At 41.6% G+C, this 19,259-nt stretch overlaps 1 long non-coding RNA gene across 1 annotated transcript in view; it reads right to left on the bottom strand.

Moving 5' to 3' along the window:
• Window positions 1–597: 597 nt before the first annotated feature.
• Window positions 598–19,259, bottom strand: part of LOC310764914 — a 55,385-nt gene continuing 36,723 nt past the window's right edge. The window contains exon 3 of the long non-coding RNA XR_014549353.1: window positions 598–779. This is a non-coding gene — a long non-coding RNA (uncharacterized lncRNA). The remainder of the gene's footprint in view (window positions 780–19,259) is intronic.

Below are 19,259 nucleotides of genomic sequence, written 5' to 3'. Positions count from 1 at the left end.
GGAATGAGTCCCATAATTTAATCAGTGTGTGAAGAATTGCTTTATTTTATCTGTCCTGAACTGACATGCAAGCTTATTTCTACCATGCTGCCTCATCCTCACCTTTCCTCTAAACTAAAATGTCCCAAACCTTTCCTCATAGGGACGGCGTTCCATTCCCCTAACTGTTTGGGTCCTAGTGCTCCCATTGTGGGGAGCAAATGGATACGTATAGCAGAGGTGGATTTAGGGCAGATTTAGGCCAGTTCCCCTGCACTGGGTGCTGAGCCAAGAAGGGGTTGTTGCAGCTATGATGTAGTGCACATGCAGAATGGAAGGTGAGAGTCATGGGGCAAAATTTGACCTTTGCACAGGGCATAGTTGAAATTTGAAGGACCAATGTCTGCTGCTGTGCACACAAAGACATGAATTCAGGAAAGAAAGAGCGGGGGGGGGGGACTGTAAATCATTTCAGGCCATGAAAGGCATATCATTTGCCACATTTCTATATATGCAAGATAAATTTAGAGCGACTCAGTAACCAACTAGTGGTGATAAATTAGCATAGCATAAATTACCCGGCAGTCTCCACTGTTTCTTTAAATTCTTGGCTGCGGTGATTTAATCTTGGCAGAGCGTGACTTCCTGGTTTGACGTCATTTGCTATGAACAATGCAGAAATTATAGCAGGCAGCTGTGTTGAACTCCACATCCCTGCCTCAGCCATTCTCTTCTAATGAATATGCAAAAATGAGGACAGCCATCTTGGATTGGATTGTTGGCTCTGCGTTGGTTGTCTCCTGCTGGGCATGTTAAAAAACAAGACTATTTTCTACAGAGGCTCTTTTCTACATAAGCACCGCCATCTTGGTGCTTGCTGTGCAGTGCTGTTGAAGAATCCAAGATGGCAGCCCTAATGCCATCATAGGAACTTAGCAATGTCTAGGCAACACAATGACCATGTACATACGCAATAGACAATCTTTATAGAATTCCTTCAAACCATAACAAGTACAAAATGAAATCTTTAGTCTCAAAGTCTCTGAAAATCTTTAAATGAAGCGAGGTACCAAACTTTGTACGATGAAAGACAAGCTGTATTTTGCCTGTAACTTTGTACTGCTCCTTTAATCCCAATCTCCTTGTATTTGTATTGTTACTTTGCACTGTACCTTTAAACTCAACCTCCTTGTTATTAGCACCACCTGGAGCTGGCTTTATATGTTTTTCAAAAAATATTGTTAGCAGCAGTGACTACATTATTACATAAGCACTGTTCCACAGCATTTGATATTTTCATTTACATTCATTCATTCGAAATAAGATGGGGTATGTATTCTTGTTCATTACTGTTTGTATTATAGTTTATAATTTTTGTAAAGTGATATGTCATGCAGGTCATCATCTGTAAAATTTTATTTTCAGTTTATGAAGCAATTCTATATCCTCCCACCACGCTGACGAAGAATTCCACGAAACAGTAGTCAATATCCGGAATCACTGTTCAGTGTTGGACATCATATTTGCTGAATACACAAAGCTTCACAGCTTGTCTTTCATCGTACAAAGTCTGGTACCTCGCTTCATTTAAAGATTTTCAGAGACTTTGAGACTAAAGATTTCATTTTGTACTTGTTATGGTTTGAAGGAATTCTATAAAGATTGTCTATTGCGTATGTACAAGGTCATCGTGTTGCCTAGACATTGCTGACGTTCTCTTTGCAACACAGGGGTTTGTTTGGTTAACCATAGGAACTTAGGCAGCTGAGTCTACACAGACTCATACGGCCCAAGTGTCCCATTTTTATCAGGACATCACAAATGTACAGGCTTCTGATTGAATCCCAGAATGTCCCGGGATCCATGCATCCTCTCTTGGGCAGCTGCTACTGAGGAGCACGACTTTCTCTCTTCCCAGTGTCTTAATAATTTTAGCAGTGACTGTTGGGAGAAGCCTCACTCTTCTCTAATCAGAGTGGACATCGGGGAGCAGAAAAAAACACTGACTTGATAGGCTGGTAGCAGAGCAATGGTGGTGAAGCACAGAGACGAGGAAACTAGGAGCCAGGTCAGCTCTGCATTGGCCAAGGAGCACCAAGAAGGCCTGCTCACATGGTGTGTGCCAAGGGAGAAGGTCTGGCTGCACTGGCCAAGAAGGGCTGGTTGAGCTGCGCCAGAGGGGGAGGATGTGCTGGCAGATAAAGAGCAAGGTGGTCCCATCACCTCCTGGCAAATAGAAGGGGGGAAGAAATGGAGGCAGTGAGAGATTTTACTTTCTTGGGCTCCATGATCACTGCAGATGGTGAAAGCAATCATGAAATTAAAAGATGCCTGCTTCTTGGGAGAAAAGCGATAACAAACCTGGACAGCATCTTAAAAAGCAGAGACATCACCTTGCCGACCAAGGTCCGTATAGTTAAAGCCATGGTTTTCCCAGTACTGATGTATGGAAGTGAGAGCTGGACTATAAAGAAGGCTGATCGCCGAAGAATTGATGCTTTTGAATTATGGTGCTGGAGGAGACTCTTGAGAGTCCCATGGACTGCAAGAAGATCAGACCGATCCATTCTGAAGGAAATCAGCCCTGAGTGCTCACTGGAAGGACAGATCCTGATACTTTGGCTCCAATACTTTGGCCACCTCATGAGAAGAGAAGACTCCCTGGAAAAGACCCTGATGCTGGGAAAGATTGGGGGCACAAGGAGAAGGGGACGACAGAGGACGAGATGGTTGGACAGTGTTCTTGAAGCTACCAGCATGAGTTTGACCAAGCTGCAGGAGGCAGTGGAAGACAGGAGTGCCTGGCGTGCTCTGGTCCATGGGGTCACTAAGAGTCGGACACGACTAAATGACTAAACAGCAACAACAAAGATGACAGTGGTGGTGGGAGGCAGTGGTGGGTGCGCATGGTGGCAGGCAATGCCCTGAATTGTGATTATAATAATTTGGAGGGTATGCTAACTGGCAGTTGCTTTCCAGGGATTCAGGCAAGGGACCTGGAGATGCTGGGAATTGAGTGCTGGACCTTGTGTATGCAAAGCAGGTGCTCTACACCCCTTCCATTTTGTTCACTCCATCTCTCAACTGCCACTTTGTTTTTTGTTCTGGCAATTCAGGCATCTTGCAAGACATGGACCACTGTGTAATTTAATAGCCTCCCTGCAATCCAGTCAGACCTCACTGGGGTGCAAACATATCAGACTGGGTTTCTTGCCTAGACAAGAACTCAATTTATGTTCCAAGAGAATAACAGAGAGATAGGATAGGTTGGTGCTTAACAGACCACAAAGTGCAAAGGCAAAGCTTTGCTCCACAACCTGATTTAGCGCTATGATGCAGCCTGAGATTACATGAAGCAATAGAGAAATGATCTTCTGATCATGTATAAAGTGCTCCCCGCTCCCCACTGAGAAACCACAGCTATTCTGCGATACAGACTGCATAAATGAGCCAGCTTCTGCCACAGATAAGAGGGTGTACTCTGGGGAGAGACCTGATGCCTAACTTAGCATTGTTAGAATGGTGGTGTTAAATCACTGTCAATTACTGCTGTTGTCACAGGTCACTAAGTTTAACTTCCGCTGTACGTAGAATTGCCGCTGTGCATGAAACGTATGTTTCCCTCCCAATTTCATTACCATTTGATCCCAAGGTTTACAATCCTCCACCTCTCAAATACACATGCCACCCCCCAGCTGAGGATGCTTTGAGCCTCTAAGGAACTTGATTCTATCCAGTTTATAAAGGTTATGCCACTATCAATCTGTTATGATATCCATTGCTGTTTTCACAGAGACAGATGAAGACCTCTCTGGAAATTGCTATCTGATATCAACTGCCTAATACCCGATACTGGATCCAAATATCAGAGCTAAAGAGTAGTATCAGACATTTTGTGAATAATCAATGGTAATGGTGCTGAATTTTGCATTTCAGAGATGTGAATCTCAGTGGCTTGCAATGTTGACTTCAAAGGAAAATCTGAGCTACAGTAGAACTTCTCCATCTTAACCTGCCTGCAGCTTTGGTCGAGGAGTGAAACGAAATATTTGACATCAGAATCTATTGAGCAGGGACAGCCAACATGTTGGCCTTGAGAGGTTTTATATGATGATGGTTGTTTATTAAATAATTTGCCACTTAATTCCAAATTAAGTTTTGAAGCAGTTTTTTTAAAAAAATAAAACAAAGATTAAAATACAAATACCCATTAATTAAAACATGCAGTAAAGCAATCCTATTAGAATAACACCAATTAAGGCAGCAGATTGAGAAGAGAGATCAAGGGAATGAGGGTGTAAACAGATGAGCTCTCAAAAGCTGGCAGAATGCTTTGATCTTAACAGCAATGTTTCTAAGGTGGGGTTCATGCATTTGGATCATAGGAACCCTTACCTTCAAGGTGATCAGCCAGCGTAAGTGTTTGAAATATTTGAGATCTGCATGCTTACATAGTCAACTATTCTTCTCATAAGATAGTACAGGCATTGGCAAACTCCGGCCCTTCAGATGTTTGGGACTACAATTCCCATCATCCCTAGCTAACAGGACCAGTGGTCAGAGATGACGGGAATTGTAGTCTCAAACATCTGGAGGGCCGGAGTTTGCCTATGCCTGAGATAGTACATCTAACATTCTAACCCTTGATTTTATGTTTGAGTGTGCGGCCATTCAGAAACACACAAAGAAATAAGTCCTCCATCCAGCAGAGGGTGCTGTGAAAAAATGGAGCTGCAAGTCTTGTCATCGCTGGCCTTTGCTGACTGGGGGTGATGGGAATTGGAGTCAAGCAGTACCTAGAGGGCACTATGTTAACTACACCACCATAGAGGAGAACTGGGGAGAGCAATTTCATTCCATTTCTAGTCACTTCCGGAGGCGGCGCCATCGGCAATGGCCGATTCCCTCTAGTCTTGAGGGAGTAGCTCCGCGGAAATCGGGTCTTGCCGCTACGGCGAAGTGGGGACCCCTTCAAAAATCACAGGCGGGAGAAGCCTGTGACCGTGGGACTCGGCGGGCACCCTTAGCGCCCCCCAATTTGCGAGGGAACCCTGTAAAGAGATCCGGAGCGAAACGGGGAGTGTGGCGCGGTGCTGAGAGTCAACTGCTTCTTCCGTGGAGTGAAGCCGCGCAGCTGTTGCCGGAGAGCGCTGACCTTTTTCCTGTGACAATTCGGCTATTAAACAACTACCCGTGAGTAGGTCAAGTTTGAAGATTGGGGAATTTAAGGGGGGGAAAGGACTAATTTGGCACTGAAGCGGGAAGGCGTAAACAGGAAGTCCGCCTTCCGTTTTCTGTAAATAGATCAAAGCAAAGACTGTCTAAGCTAAGACCTTGAAAATCGCGTTGAAAAAGACTCAAATCCTAACATCAATTAAAAGAGAACTCTCTCCCTGAGGTGCAGGAGAGGGGAGGGAGAAGGGGAAGTACTTTTTTTTTTGCCTGCAAAAAAAGAAGAGAGAAAGGGAACAAAGACCACCACTTAATCCCTGGGAACGGACTGTCAAGGGACAATAGAACTGTTGTATTGTTAATCGCGCTGTTAAAGGATAATGCAACTTTTTGACAGCTAACTCTGTAAGAGAGATACTTTGACTCTGAAGGGTTTCTTTGGACCTGAAACTGTTGCTTCTTTCATTAAAGGGGGATTTTTGAAAGTTGGAAAAGTCATCTTATTGTTACAAGTTTGGACTGCTACTGTGTCCCCCTAGAGGAACTTTGAAATTGTTACAATTGGCCAGGGAATTTTCCACTCTAAATTGGCCAGGGGAATTTTCCACTACAAAACAAGTAACCGTGGGACTGACCTTGATCCTTAGATAAAGTGTTATGGCAGATTTGACTCAGGAAAAAACAACAAGATTGGGTAAAATTAGACTGCAGCAGCGTAGACCATCAGCACCCGGCCCTTCTGCCCCACCAGGGGAAGATCCAGCTCAGGCGACGCCTAAAGGAATGGCATCTGAAGGGGGTTTAGCTCCAGCATTAGATAAAATTTTTGAATCTTTGGAAAAATTAAGCAAACAAGTTGCTGAAGCGACAACTAAAATTGATCAAAATACTTCAAGCATCAACAACTTGGGGCAGAAGGTGAACTCAAATACAGAATCTATTGAGAAATTGCTGCAGGAATCTACTTTGAACCAAAAAACAGCTGAAGAAGCCAAGGAAAAAGTATTGGCTGTAGAGGAAAAGATACCACCAATATGTAGGCAGCTTGAGGACCACAAGTCATTACTGTCTATGATTGAATTAAAAGAAAAACAGACAAATCTAAGGATCAGGGCTGTACCTGAACTTGAGAAAGATAGTTTGAGTGACTTTCTTACACAGGAATTTGCAGGCTTTTGGAACCTGGATGATAAACAAGATTTCAAGATAGTGAGTGCTTTCAGACTTGGAAGAGGAGAGAGAAAGAACAGGGCGAGAGACTGTTTGATTACCCTCCGATCAAAAGAGGAGAGAGACAAAATACTGAGTCTGCACTTCCAGAATACCTTGGAAATAAACGAATCAAGAGTGGAGATATTTAAGGATATCCCAAAATATCTTTTGGACCTTAGGTCTAACTATGGAGATTTGGTGGCCCTGCTGAGAGGAAACAGAACCATTTTTAGGTGGGAATTCCCCCAAGACCTATCTTTTACCTTTAAAGGGAAAAAGTTTAAAATAAGATCAGTGGAAGATAAAGAAAAATTTCTGAGAGAACACGAAGAAGACCTGCAAAAAGAAGCTGAAGAAGAGCCAAAAGCTTTAAAACCAGGAATACAAGGCATAGTACCACTACCTTTGGGATTGGACAAGCTAGAGAAAGTGATACCACCGTCAGAACAAGAACAATTATTGGGAGCAGTTGGAGGAGAAGCAAATAAATACAGCATGTCTCTGCAACTATTAAGTTGGAACATTCATGGATTTAATTCCCCGGAGAAAAGGAAGAAAGTCTTTCATTTACTGAAAAAGGAACAATTGGACTTGATTTGTTTACAGGAAACACATGTGATAAGGCTACATAGGAAAGTATTGATTAATAAAAGATTGGGCCAAGAGTTTATCTCATCGGACAAGGTCAAAAAGAGAGGAGTAGTTATTTATGCAAAAGAGAGCCTATCACCGAAATTTGTTTTTAAAGATGATCAAGGAAGATTTGTGGCAATCGAAATTCAGACACAAGGAGAAAAATTTTTGATAGTAGGAGTATATGCACCGAATGAGGGGAAATCTGAATTTTTTAAGAAGTTGCATGAGACATTGTTAGACTATATGGATTACAACATTATCATGATGGGAGATATGAACGGAGTGGTATCTACAAACATGGACAAGTCGCAGAGACAAGTTGTTACAAAAGATGGCAGACTACCAAAAACCTTTTTTGAATTGACTGACAATATGGATTTGATTGACATTTGGAGAACTAAGAATCCCTTGGCTAGAGAGGGAACCTTCTTTTCTGAAGCCAAAATGACATGGACAAGAATTGACCAAATCTGGATAACTAGAGGACTGGCACCTAAGACTCAAAAAGTGGGAATTTGCCCTAAAACTTGCTCCAACCATAATGCTGTGAAAATGGAGATGAAATTAACACCAACCGGTTCCTTCAGATGGAGGATGAATGACACCTTGTTTAGAGATCAAGAGATTACCAAGAAGGCCCAAAAAACCTTGAGAGACTATTTTGAGATAAATTTGAACACCACTATTGAAAAAAGAGTAATCTGGGACGCAAGTAAAGCAGTTATGAGGGGGTTTCTGATTCAACAGAATGCAATAAAGAAGAGAGCTCAAAATGAGAAAAAAGATAAAATTTTGGAAAAAATAAAAGAAGGTGAGAAGAAACTGAGAGCGAAACCAAAGTCACAAGAGATTCTGAGAGATATAAAGTTATATCAAGTGCAATATATGAAGATGATGAATCAGGAAATCGAATGGAAAATTAAACAAATGAGACAAAGGACATTTGAATCGGCTAATAAATGTGGAAAATTGTTAGCCTGGCAAATGAAAAAAAGACAAAAGCTCAATACTATTACCAATTTGGAAGTGGAAGGAAAGAACATTCAGAATCCAGTCGAAATTAGAAAATGCTTCCAGAGGTATTTTAAACAGTTATATACACAAGGGCCACAGAAAGAGTTTGATTTAGACCAATTCTTAAAAACAAATGGACTACAAAAAATCTCTCAAGAAAACAAGTTAATGTTGAACCATAAAATTACAGAACAGGAGGTAGAAGGTGCCATTCAGAATATGCAGTTGGGCAAATCTCCAGGGCCGGATGGCCTAACCTCAAAATATTATAGATCTTTGAAGGAGTGGATAATACAACCACTAAAGGAGGTTTGTAATGAAATTTTTTTTTGGGGGGGGGGGGGAAGCGCCAGAGTCGTGGAAGGAAGCTTATATTACGCTTATACCGAAAACTGAGTCTGAAAAGACACAACTTAAGAACTACCGCCCCATATCCCTGCTTAATGTGGATTATAAAATATTTGCTGATATTTTGGCTAAAAGATTGAAGAAAGTATTAGTGGAAGAGATACACAAGGACCAAGCCGGCTTTCTCCCAGGTAGACACTTATCTGACAACACGAGGAATATAATTAACATTTTGGAGAAGTTGCAAGTGAACATTAATACTAAAGCAGTTTTAATATTTGTAGATGCGGAGAAAGCCTTTGATAAGATTTCTTGGAGTTTTATGAAGAAAAATCTTCAGGGGATGGGGGTTGGTCAAGGGTTTGAAAATGGTATAAGTGCAATCTATTCAGAACAAAAGGCTAAACTAATTGTTACTAACGTGGTGACAGAGGAATTTAAGATAGAGAAAGGTACACGACAAGGCTGCCCAATTTCCCCATTGCTTTTTATTTCGGTCCTGGAGGTTTTGCTAAATATGATTAGAAGGGACCGTCTGATTAAAGGTATACAGGTCGGAGCCAAACAATACAAATTGAAAGCTTTTGCAGATGACTTAGTATTGACGTTACAGGAGCCAGAATCTAGTACTAAAAGAGTATTAGAACTGATTCAAGAATTTGGTCATGTGGCAGGATTCAAGTTGAATAAGTTAAAAACCAAAGTTCTTGAGAAAAATTTAACACCGATTGAGAAAGAGAGGTTTCAGAAGGAGACAGGTTTAACACTGGTCAAGAAAGTAAAATACCTGGGGGTTAATATGACTGCTAAGAACTTAAACTTATTTAAAGACAATTATGAGAAATGTTGGTCAGAAGTGAAAAAGGACTTAGAAATATGGTCAAATTTGAAGCTTTCCTTGTTGGGTCGAATTGCTGTTATAAAGATGAATGTATTGCCAAGAATGTTATTTTTGTTTCAATCATTGCAAATTTTGGACAAAATGGACTGTTTCAAGAAGTGGCAGAGAGACATTTCTAGATTTGTCTGGCAGGGCAAGAAGCCCAGAATAAAATTTAAAATATTAACTGATGCAAAGGAAAGAGGTGGATTTGCCCTGCCAGACCTTAAACTTTATTATGAATCAGCAGCATTCTGCTGGTTGAAAGAATGGCTGCTTCTTGAGAACACAGACATTTTGGATCTAGAAGGTTTTAATAACGTTTTTGGGTGGCATGCATATTTGTGGTACGACAAGGTTAAAGCACATAAAGCATTTAAAAACCATATTGTCAGGAAAGCATTGTTTAATGTCTGGATAAGATATAAAGACTTACTTGAAAATAAAACCCCAAGGTGGTTGTCACCGATGGAAGCAAAGGCTCAGAAAAAGCTCAATATGGAGGCCAAATGGCCGAAATATTGGGAAATTCTGGAGCAAGAAGGAGACAAATTGAAATTGCAGAGTTTTGAGAAATTAAAAGACAAAGTGTGAGACTGGCTCCACTATTATCAAATAAGGGAGGCTTATAATTTGGACAAAAAAATTGGCTTCCAGGTGGAAAAATCAAAATTGGAAACAGAGCTGTTAGATCCTAAAACTAAGATACTTTCAAGAATGTATAACTTGCTGTTGAAATGGAATACGCAGGATGAAACTGTTAAATCTGCTATGATTAAATGGGCACAAGATGTTGGACACAACATTATGTTTGCTGACTGGGAACAGTTGTGGACCACAGGTATGAAATTTACGGCATGTAATGCCTTAAGAGAGAATATTATGAAAATGATATACAGGTGGTACATGACACCAGTCAAGCTTGCAAAAATCTATCACTTGCCCGATAATAAATGTTGGAAATGTAAAGAAAATGAAGGTACATTCTTTCACCTTTGGTGGACGTGCCCAAGGATTAAGGCTTTCTGGGAGATGATCTATAATGAAATGAAAAAGATATTTAAATATACCTTCCTGAAGAAACCAGAGGCCTTTCTCCTGGGCATAGTAGGCAATTGGTGCCAAAGAAGGATAGAACTTTCTTTATGTATGCTACAACAGCAGCAAGAATACTTATTGCAAAGTATTGGAAGACACAAGATTTACCCACCCTGGAAGAATGGCAGATGAAGGTGATGGACTATATGGAACTGGCAGAAATGACTGGCAGAATCCGAGACCAGGGAGAAGAGTCGGTGGAAGAAGATTGGAAGAAATTCAAAGACTATCTGCAGAAATATTGTAAAATTAATGAATGTTAAAATGATGTTGGATTGAAATTAAGTGGCATTAGCAACAAGGCCAATAAGAATATGTAAAAATGGACTGATAATGGATGAAAATATACAGTTATAATATGTTAAGATATAGAGTTGAGATAAATGAAAGAGGGTAAGGATTTGCTGAACTGACTATGTGAACGGGAATACAAAAAAGGGAGGTGTGAGGAGGTCAAGGAAACAAGCAAACGAGCTTAAAGATATGGAAAAAAATGGATTTGTTTTTAACTTTTTCTACTTATTTCTTTTTTGTATTTTGTATTTTCTTTTTTTATGTATTTTTGTATTTTTTGTATTTTTTCTTTTTTTTCTTGTCTTCTTTTTATTCTGTTAATTTTTGCTTTCTGTAAAATCCTAATAAACATCTTATAAAAAAAAAATTCATTCCATTTCTAGTAGGTCCTGAAGCTACTCTAGGTGCAGAATACAACATGGAAAATTGTGCATACCGATCTACTTACCACTAGGATTTTGAGTCATAGCAAAGTTGCTTTTGTATCTAATAAACACCTAACTACAAGTTCCTGGTTCCTGGTTCCTGCTTCGTCTATCCTGTCTGCAGCCAAGTCGCCAATTGCTTCCGTGGATTCTGCGTTTACTCTGCTAGGCCTGGCTAAGGTCCTGCAACTAATCAGGAAGTTGCGAAACACCAAATAGGTTTTGCCAACTCTGGACCCAACTCTGAGTCTATTATTCTGTGATTCTATCCTCTCTTGATTTAAGTGCAATAAGCCCTTTTTGCTGAAAACTCTTCCAGCTGTTGCAGCTTTGATCACTCCCACCAGCCTGACACCACGGTATATGCCGTCCTGTCAAATACTGGTAGATGAACCTCAACCTGGTGCAACAACCCTTGGAGGGTAAACAGCCTTATTTACTAATGATCCCCTTGCCATTTACATGCCTGTAGGTCTGTTTACTATTTTAGCTGCAGCTGTCAGTCTCAAAACAAAGCAACAAACCCGATAGAGCTTTCAGTTTTTAAGAGGCGCATATTACAAATTCACAATGATACTCACGGATTAATTGAGCCTAGAACCGAGTCCACCATTCCGGGTGAACTTGGGACACAGCTCATAGTTAAACTATACAATTGTCTCTCACAAGAAGCAGCGATAGTCACCAACTTGTTTGGTCTTAAAAGAGAAATTCGTGGAGGGTAAGGCTATTGATGGCTGATAGTCATGATGACAAGTTCTACTTCCACTGTAAGAGTCAACGCTCTCTCCACTGCAAACTAGTCAGATTGTTCTGTCCTAACTTCTCTTACTGATGTCCTCGTGTTTAATAATTGATGAAGGTTTATTTCTTCTTTTAAACCTAGACAAGCATATGAAGAAGAAAGGCACATCCCCGTTTGTGGCACAGTCCAAAGAGGAAATAATAATAATTAATAATAATTAATAATAATTAATAATAATTAATAATAATTAATAATAATTAATAATAATTAATAATGATTAATAATAATTAATAATAATTAATAATTTTATTATTTATACCCCACCCATCTGGCTAGGTTTTCCTGGCCGCTTTGGGTGGCTTCCAGCACAAATAAAAACATAATTTTTTTAATTGTTAGCTGCCCTGAGCCCAGCTTCGGCTGGGGAGGGCAGGATATAAATAAAATGTATTATTATTATTATTATTATTATTATTATTATTATTATTAACCATCAAACATTAAAAACCTCCCAGTACAGGGCTGCCTTCAGATGTCTTCTAAAAGTCAAATAGTTGTTTATCTCCTGGACGGGAGGATGTTCCATGGGGAGGGCACCACTGTCTAGAAGGCCCTCTGCCTGGTTCCCTGTAACTTCACTTCTCCCAGTGAGGGACCTGCCAGAAGGCCTTTGGAGCTGGACCTCAGTAGGGGACGATGGGGTTGGAGACATTCCTTCAGGATACAGCTGAAAGTGCACATCAGGTTTCTTCACCAAAGACCTTGGAACGGCCAATGCAATTCTATCTGCAGACAGTGCTTTAGTGATTTCAGAATGCCAAAGAAGGTGTCATCAGGGTTGGCTTGAGCTGTTGCAGAAATGTATTTGCAGTATATTTTATTCATATGCTGCCACATTGTAGACATCGGCAGAAATGATGCCATAGCATCTGCCAGAGGGTTCAGCTTAGGTATAGTTCCTTTAATTAAAACACCTCCAGGTTCCCAGCCCTGGGAGGCATCTAGAATCCTGAGGTCATTATGGTAGTCAAGCCTTACAAGCAAGCCCAGCAATGGCCAGGGATGATGGGCGCTGGAGTCCATCAGCATCACATGACATTGCCTGTCCCTGGTCTAGTTCCTTGGTCTTCAGTAGGTGGCTTGCAGCTCCCTGCTGGGTCACAGTCTGATCCAAGGTTCCATGCCATGGATAACATCCAAAGAAACTATTCCACTAGCGGGAAACTCCCATTGTTCAGCTGAAAGTCCTTGCATCGGGGGGGGGGGGGCTAGGGGCGCCTTGGAAGATGGCGGATATTAACATCTATCCAGCTCGCACGAGGTAATTAGAGGCTGATTATGGGGAGTAAATCAGCCTCCCTTCATCTCTCCAGGGGGGAGAGATGCTGTTTTCACCTGCTGTTGCCATAAATCACCTCCGAGTTTGGAAGATGGAGGGGGTGAGGCACTGGGTGTACAACCCTCGGCGGGCTTCGGAACTCCTCCGAAGCTGCTTCCAGGAGTGAAACTAGTTGCGTTACTTAAAAGGAAAAAAATTGGTGAAAGATAATGCACAAGCTTCAAGAGAGGCAGGAGGTTTTTATCTGCTAACAATTTTACCACTGAAAGGAAAAAGACTGAGACAGACTGAGAAGGAAGATTACATCAAAGCACTACAGTGATGGTATGTGGATTGGAATGCAACGGAACTAAGGGGGGGGAATGACTTTTTATTTCTTTTGCTCTATGTGATTTACTAATAACCCTCCCTCTGAAGATCCGTCACAGCAATTAATTGCAAATGGGACTAAAAATGAATTGTGTGGGAATAATATGAACTTAAAGGTTTTACTCTGTGAAGGATTTGGAAAGAAGGGCTCTCTTGTGACGCAGTAAGAATGAAGATCTGATATGAGACCCGTGTTGCTGGAGTTGGTCTTGGGGAGGGCGAGCCGAAGATATATTATTTTCGACGAGATTGCAAACTGGAAGGGGCAGCCCTCCTGGAAAAAGACTAATTTACGATGCAACAGGTCGGGAAAGCAAAAGAGCGGAAAGGACTGTTGGATGAGAGTGATTTACGAGAGAGCAGTACAAAGCCCACACAGAAACACAAATAAGACTGTTTTTTTTCAACCCACTTGCGGAGCAACTCGGAGGTGAATGAAAAGGAAAATGAGTAACGACAAGGATTGAGAAGAGGGGACTGGAAACATCATTCTTAATATGAAAGCAGAACAAATATTCGAGGATTGGACTCCTGCCAATCAAGAAGCATGGGTACCCCCCACAAAAATTTATAATTTGGAAAACAATTGGATTATATTATATGTATTGTTATAATTTGGACTAATTGGTTTGATGTGTTTAATTTGGTAATATGAAACTTAATAAAAATTATTTTAGAAAGTCCTTGCATCAGGGGAAATGCAAGGCTGGAATTTCCATGAGATGAGGTGTAGCAATTTACTTCGGGCCATTTGGGTAAGATCTTGCTGGAAATTGGCACCAAAGCTGGCACTCCTTCTCCATCACTGGCAGAGGTAGCAGGGCAGATTTGGTGCCCATGGGTGGACCAGCATGAAAGGCAATTCATTAACATCTTTTTGGCACGTTGCCTCATTTCCCGGGCATTTTATGGACTATAATAACGTTTGTTATTTGTCACCGACAATTTGTTGCCGTCAAAGCTCTCGCTGCTGCTTTATTGTGACTGTGGATTTTTTTTAAAAAAAGGGGATCTTTTATGATATATTTTATGATAATATATTTTCTTATTTATGCTTATGCTCATGAAATTATTGTAAGCTGCTTGGAGACTACTTGCAACTAATAAGTTCAATTAATATTAATGTCGAGAACGATAAATAAATTTGAGTGCATGGGGAGCCAGCTAGTCCATTTGGAAAGGAAAAACCTGCATCTGGAGAAGAGATGGAACTGGAGAGGGGTCAAGATGGTGGTGCTTAACCCTTTCCCCAACTGCTATTTCTCCATGTCAAACTGTCTTCCAAGCGGCTTTGACTGTTGTGCAGGGCCGAAATTAGGTCTGATGAGGCCCTAAGCTACCAAAGGTAATGGGGCCCTTTATATGTCCAGCTGTCCTTTGACTCAACAACAAATTAACTGTTTTTTGTGTTGAATATATGTTATATGGTAATTTATGGCCTCATCAAACCTAAATCCGGTGCATGGGGGGGGGGGGAAATACACTGTTGAAAATATTTCACCAATTGTTTAAAGCCTAGTAGACATAGTGTCAGAATTTCCCCCCCTTTTTTGGTAAGGATTGGAAAGCAAGTGCTAAGGCTGGTCTCAGTAGGTTTGTATATGTTTGAAATACAGCTAGCTTTCAAAATGTACACATCTCTGAATTTCATAATAAAATTCTTCAGCCAAAAAGTGTGCATGAAAATGAAATTTTGGGGGGAGGGTGTTAACAGCAATGTGCGACCTATGTTATATTGGAGGGGAATTGCTTGTAGCAATGCATATATTTAAAGTAATAGACACAAAACTGCTTGGTGACTGTTTTGAATGGGGAATTAGCAAACTGATGAAGAAATGGGGCAAAATTAATTGTAGAAAAATTAGAAACTGGGAGAAACCAAAATGGACATGTTCATCTAATGCCAATCATCCAAGCATCAGTCTGACTTTTAACAAAAGAAGCTGTCCAGTTTGCTTCCGTCTACAGGAAAGCCGAACGAGACCCCCAGGAACTCACCCCCCCTTTCCATTCTCCCTCCCCTCCCTTAAAGATGTGATCCATTAAACCTCCAATAATAATAAAAGAAGGAGTTAAGGAGGTCAGGGTTTGCCAAGGCCCTGATGAAACAAAGACTTTTCATCCATGAGCCGGGAATTGGATTAAGATGTCGGGCAGCAAATTCCATCCACTCATTCGGGTAAAATGCCATTTTCGGAGCAAGTGGGTTGTGACAGCTGCAGAAGTGCATCACATCAGCGATGTTTGTTAACAAAAGTGAGGGGTGCTGGTGGAGGGAGAGAGAGAGAGAGAGAGAGAGAGAGAGAGAGAGAGAGAGAGAGAGAAGAGAGGCAGCTGAACTGGAAATACTTTGTATGCGTTTATTAATTTTTGATTGCTTGTGCCCAGAAAGGGAAAGTTAATAATGCATTACTGCCGACGGCGAGGCCCACTCCAGAGAGGAGGACATCGAAATGACTAAAGCAGTGAAGCGTGAAACATGAACAACAAGGAGGAAGGACACCAGCCAGTAAGTTTCCATCACATGAGTTAAACTCAAACTGAAATGCCACGGCTAGTGACTTAGGAACAGAGCGAGGGCTGTTTACCTGACAAATCACTCCGTCAGATGTCAGTCTGAAGAATGTGCAAAACTCTTCCTGCAGCCGACTCTCTGGATGCTGTGGCTTCTGGTGCAAAAGAATGGTGGGCGGTTTAGAAAGGGCTTTGTTTCCAGATAGGGGCTCCAGACTGAAGCTTCTTAGGGTCCAAATATCTTGGAGACAAATACGGGGAGATTGTAGGCAAGAGGCCTGAGAGTGCAGATGGACAAGTATAGACTTAAACTCCAATGGCATTCCCAAGTGAGGAAGTGGGGAATGCAAAAATCAGTTCTAAGCTGATCAGATGTATATGATTTATTTAAATCATTTATAAATGGCTTAATATTTTTTTAAAAAAACACTAAACAGTGTGCAACATAAAAAGACCAGTGAACTATCTCTATCTATCTATCTATCTATCTATCTATCTATCTATCTATCTCTATCATCTATCTATCTATCTATCTATCTATCATCTATATCTATCTATCTATCTATCATCTATCTATCATCTATCTATCATCTATCTATCATCTATCTATCTATTATCTATCTATTATCTATCATCTATCTATCATCTATCCCATAAAATCAGTAAAACAGTAATATCAAAGTATATAAAAAGAAAAACAGGAATTCAGAGAATTCATATAGACAAAAACAGGGTGTGATCTTAAGGGCCTTGGCAAAAAAGATAAGTCTTTTTGCAAGACATCAGTTTTGGGGGAACTGCCCTATGCCATTCTGTAGGGTACAGAACCAAGGATATTCCCCTAAGGGAATCTGAGGGATCTTACAGGTCTAGAGAGGGGCAGGTGGCTTTGTATTCCCTATAACTATCTCCAGTACATGTGTGAGAGAGGTTGAATTCATTAGCCCCCAGCTCTGTTTTTCCAAAGACAGCAGAGCCACCTCCTCCCTTTGAACACACTTAAAGTCCATAATATCTGGGTTCTCCATGATTCAGAGGTAACAGAAAGTTTTCATCTCTGAGCTGCGGAATGCACAAATGCTATCTCACACATAGGCTTCTTAACACGTACAATTTACACACACACACACACACACGACAAACACGAAGTCCCTTTCTGCTAGCCCTCTCCTCTTCCAGCTCAGTCGATTCATCCGACAAGCCAATGCCAATGATGGCACGTATTCTTATCCTCCCCAGACAGACTGACAGCACCTCCGGTCAATTCTATTAGGCAAAGCAATCTGGAAGTATTTGAAAATGTTATTCTTCCAGGATGAAAAGAAAAAGAGGCAGATCAGGATACCTAATGCCGGCTAAAAGCTCCTCAGCTCCCATCCACTCCTAATTAAGCTTAGAGTGTAATCTCAGTGAACTGCAAACCTGTTCTGCTAACCTGAGAAAGCCAAGACCTTTCTAAAAATTACAATTATTATTATTTTTTTAAATCACAGAGCAGACACCATATACCACGAAACATACAAATTACCTTCAAATGTAATCTGAAGACGAAAGTGTGGGCGAGGTGGGAGGACAGGAACATTTCAAACAAGAATTAGATGGGAATTTACTACTGAATAGACAGCCAAAAATTGTTTCCCCCCATTGCCCAGCATTCAGCAGCAGTGGCTGATTTATTTATTCTTTAAGTGTTATCACTCAGCTTTGCTCTTATGGGATTACAAACTTTTCCGGACTTACTTTTCAAACCACATTTCTAAAGGATTATTTAAAATGTTTAACATGATTTCATGCAAAAGACGAGAGCTCAGTTGGTCACCTTGACCAAAGCAACATTGCTCCAAGATAGCAGCCAATAATTTAACCTTCATTCTGACATTTCTTTGCATGGTTAGAGGTAGAAGTGGACCAAAAATGAGGAAAAAGGAACCTGGGACAATTAGGGGCTCTTGCTTCGTGTCTGGATTTTGCCAGGATATGTGATTACACCCAAGCCTGACCACCGTAGTTCATGTGTTGGCTGCCCTTGGACCTGGTTCAGAAGTTCCAACTAGTGCAGAATGCTGCAGCCAGGTTGCTGATGAAGTCACCCGGTGGAGGACATGCAAAACCATTGTTAAAACATTCCCACTGGCTCCCCAGCTGCCGAAAAGACAGGTTCAAGATCCTTGCATTAATTGACAAAGCCAGGGGTCGGCAGCCTAAGGCCTATGGGCCACAAGTGGCCCATCAGGGTCATTTAACCCACCCCTGGACCCCTGTCGCCTGCTCAGTTGGCTCCCGTATGCTGCGCTAAACTGGTGCGGAGCAGAGCGGGGACCACCTTCCGCAACACTGGCCAGCTTCCCATTGGCTGCAGGAAGCTCATGCAGCCAATGGGAAGCTGCGCACACCTCCTCCGTGCCAGAAGGAGCACCAGAAATAGCATTTGTGTATGCATGCGTGCGTGCGCACACACTCTGGCCCACCATGGCATCTGCAGGATCATGAACTGGTCCAAGCCACAAAACCTTTCTGACCCCCGGACAAAGCCTTGAACATCTTGGGTCTAGGGTACCTGTCAGGAATGAGCCAGCTCCAAGTGAAGAAAGCAGCCAGGAACAGAGAGGCTTAGATGTTAGTTAGGCAGGGGAGAGCCGGCAGCTGCAGAATTCGGCTCTTCCTGACCTTGATGAGCAACCTGATAAGGCAGTAGATGAAACCAGGCTAGAACACAGCCAAAGCTCACCGGAAGCAGAAAACGGTGTGAAAAAACTCAGAGACAGCCTCTCTGAAAAGGAAGAGGTGGGAGCTGAGCCAATGAGTCCACACAGTCGGCGAATGGGAGGGTTGCTAGACCGGAAGCAAAAAAAGAGACATAGGGTGCAAAAGTTCAATATCTTCAGTCAACGCCGGAAGGAGACTTCAGAAGGGTCATCTTGAGTAATGATGCCGGAGGCTTTGTTAGAGGTGCCCAGAGCTATCTGTTTGTTTTTGCAATAAATCCTTCTTTTTAATTACCTATGCTTACTGTGTTATCAAGCTCAGAATCTGGACTCCTGACAGTACCTCAGGGATGGCCAAAATCCTTATATCTCAGCTCGATCGCTGAGCTCATCTGCAAGAGCATCACTGGCTGTTCCCCGAGTTGGCGAAGCTCACTGGCAACAACAAGAAACCAAGCCTAGAGTGTCATTGGCACAGTCCTGTGGAATAGTCTGCCAGGAGAGATTTAGCGGGCACCTTCCGTGCCAA

Source organism: Podarcis filfolensis (genome assembly GCF_964270895.1).
Source record: "Podarcis filfolensis genome assembly, chromosome: 6".
Classification (NCBI taxonomy): Eukaryota; Metazoa; Chordata; class Lepidosauria; order Squamata; family Lacertidae; genus Podarcis; species Podarcis filfolensis.
Note: the sequence above shows the minus strand (reverse complement) of the source record. Positions and strands in the feature narration are given on the sequence as shown.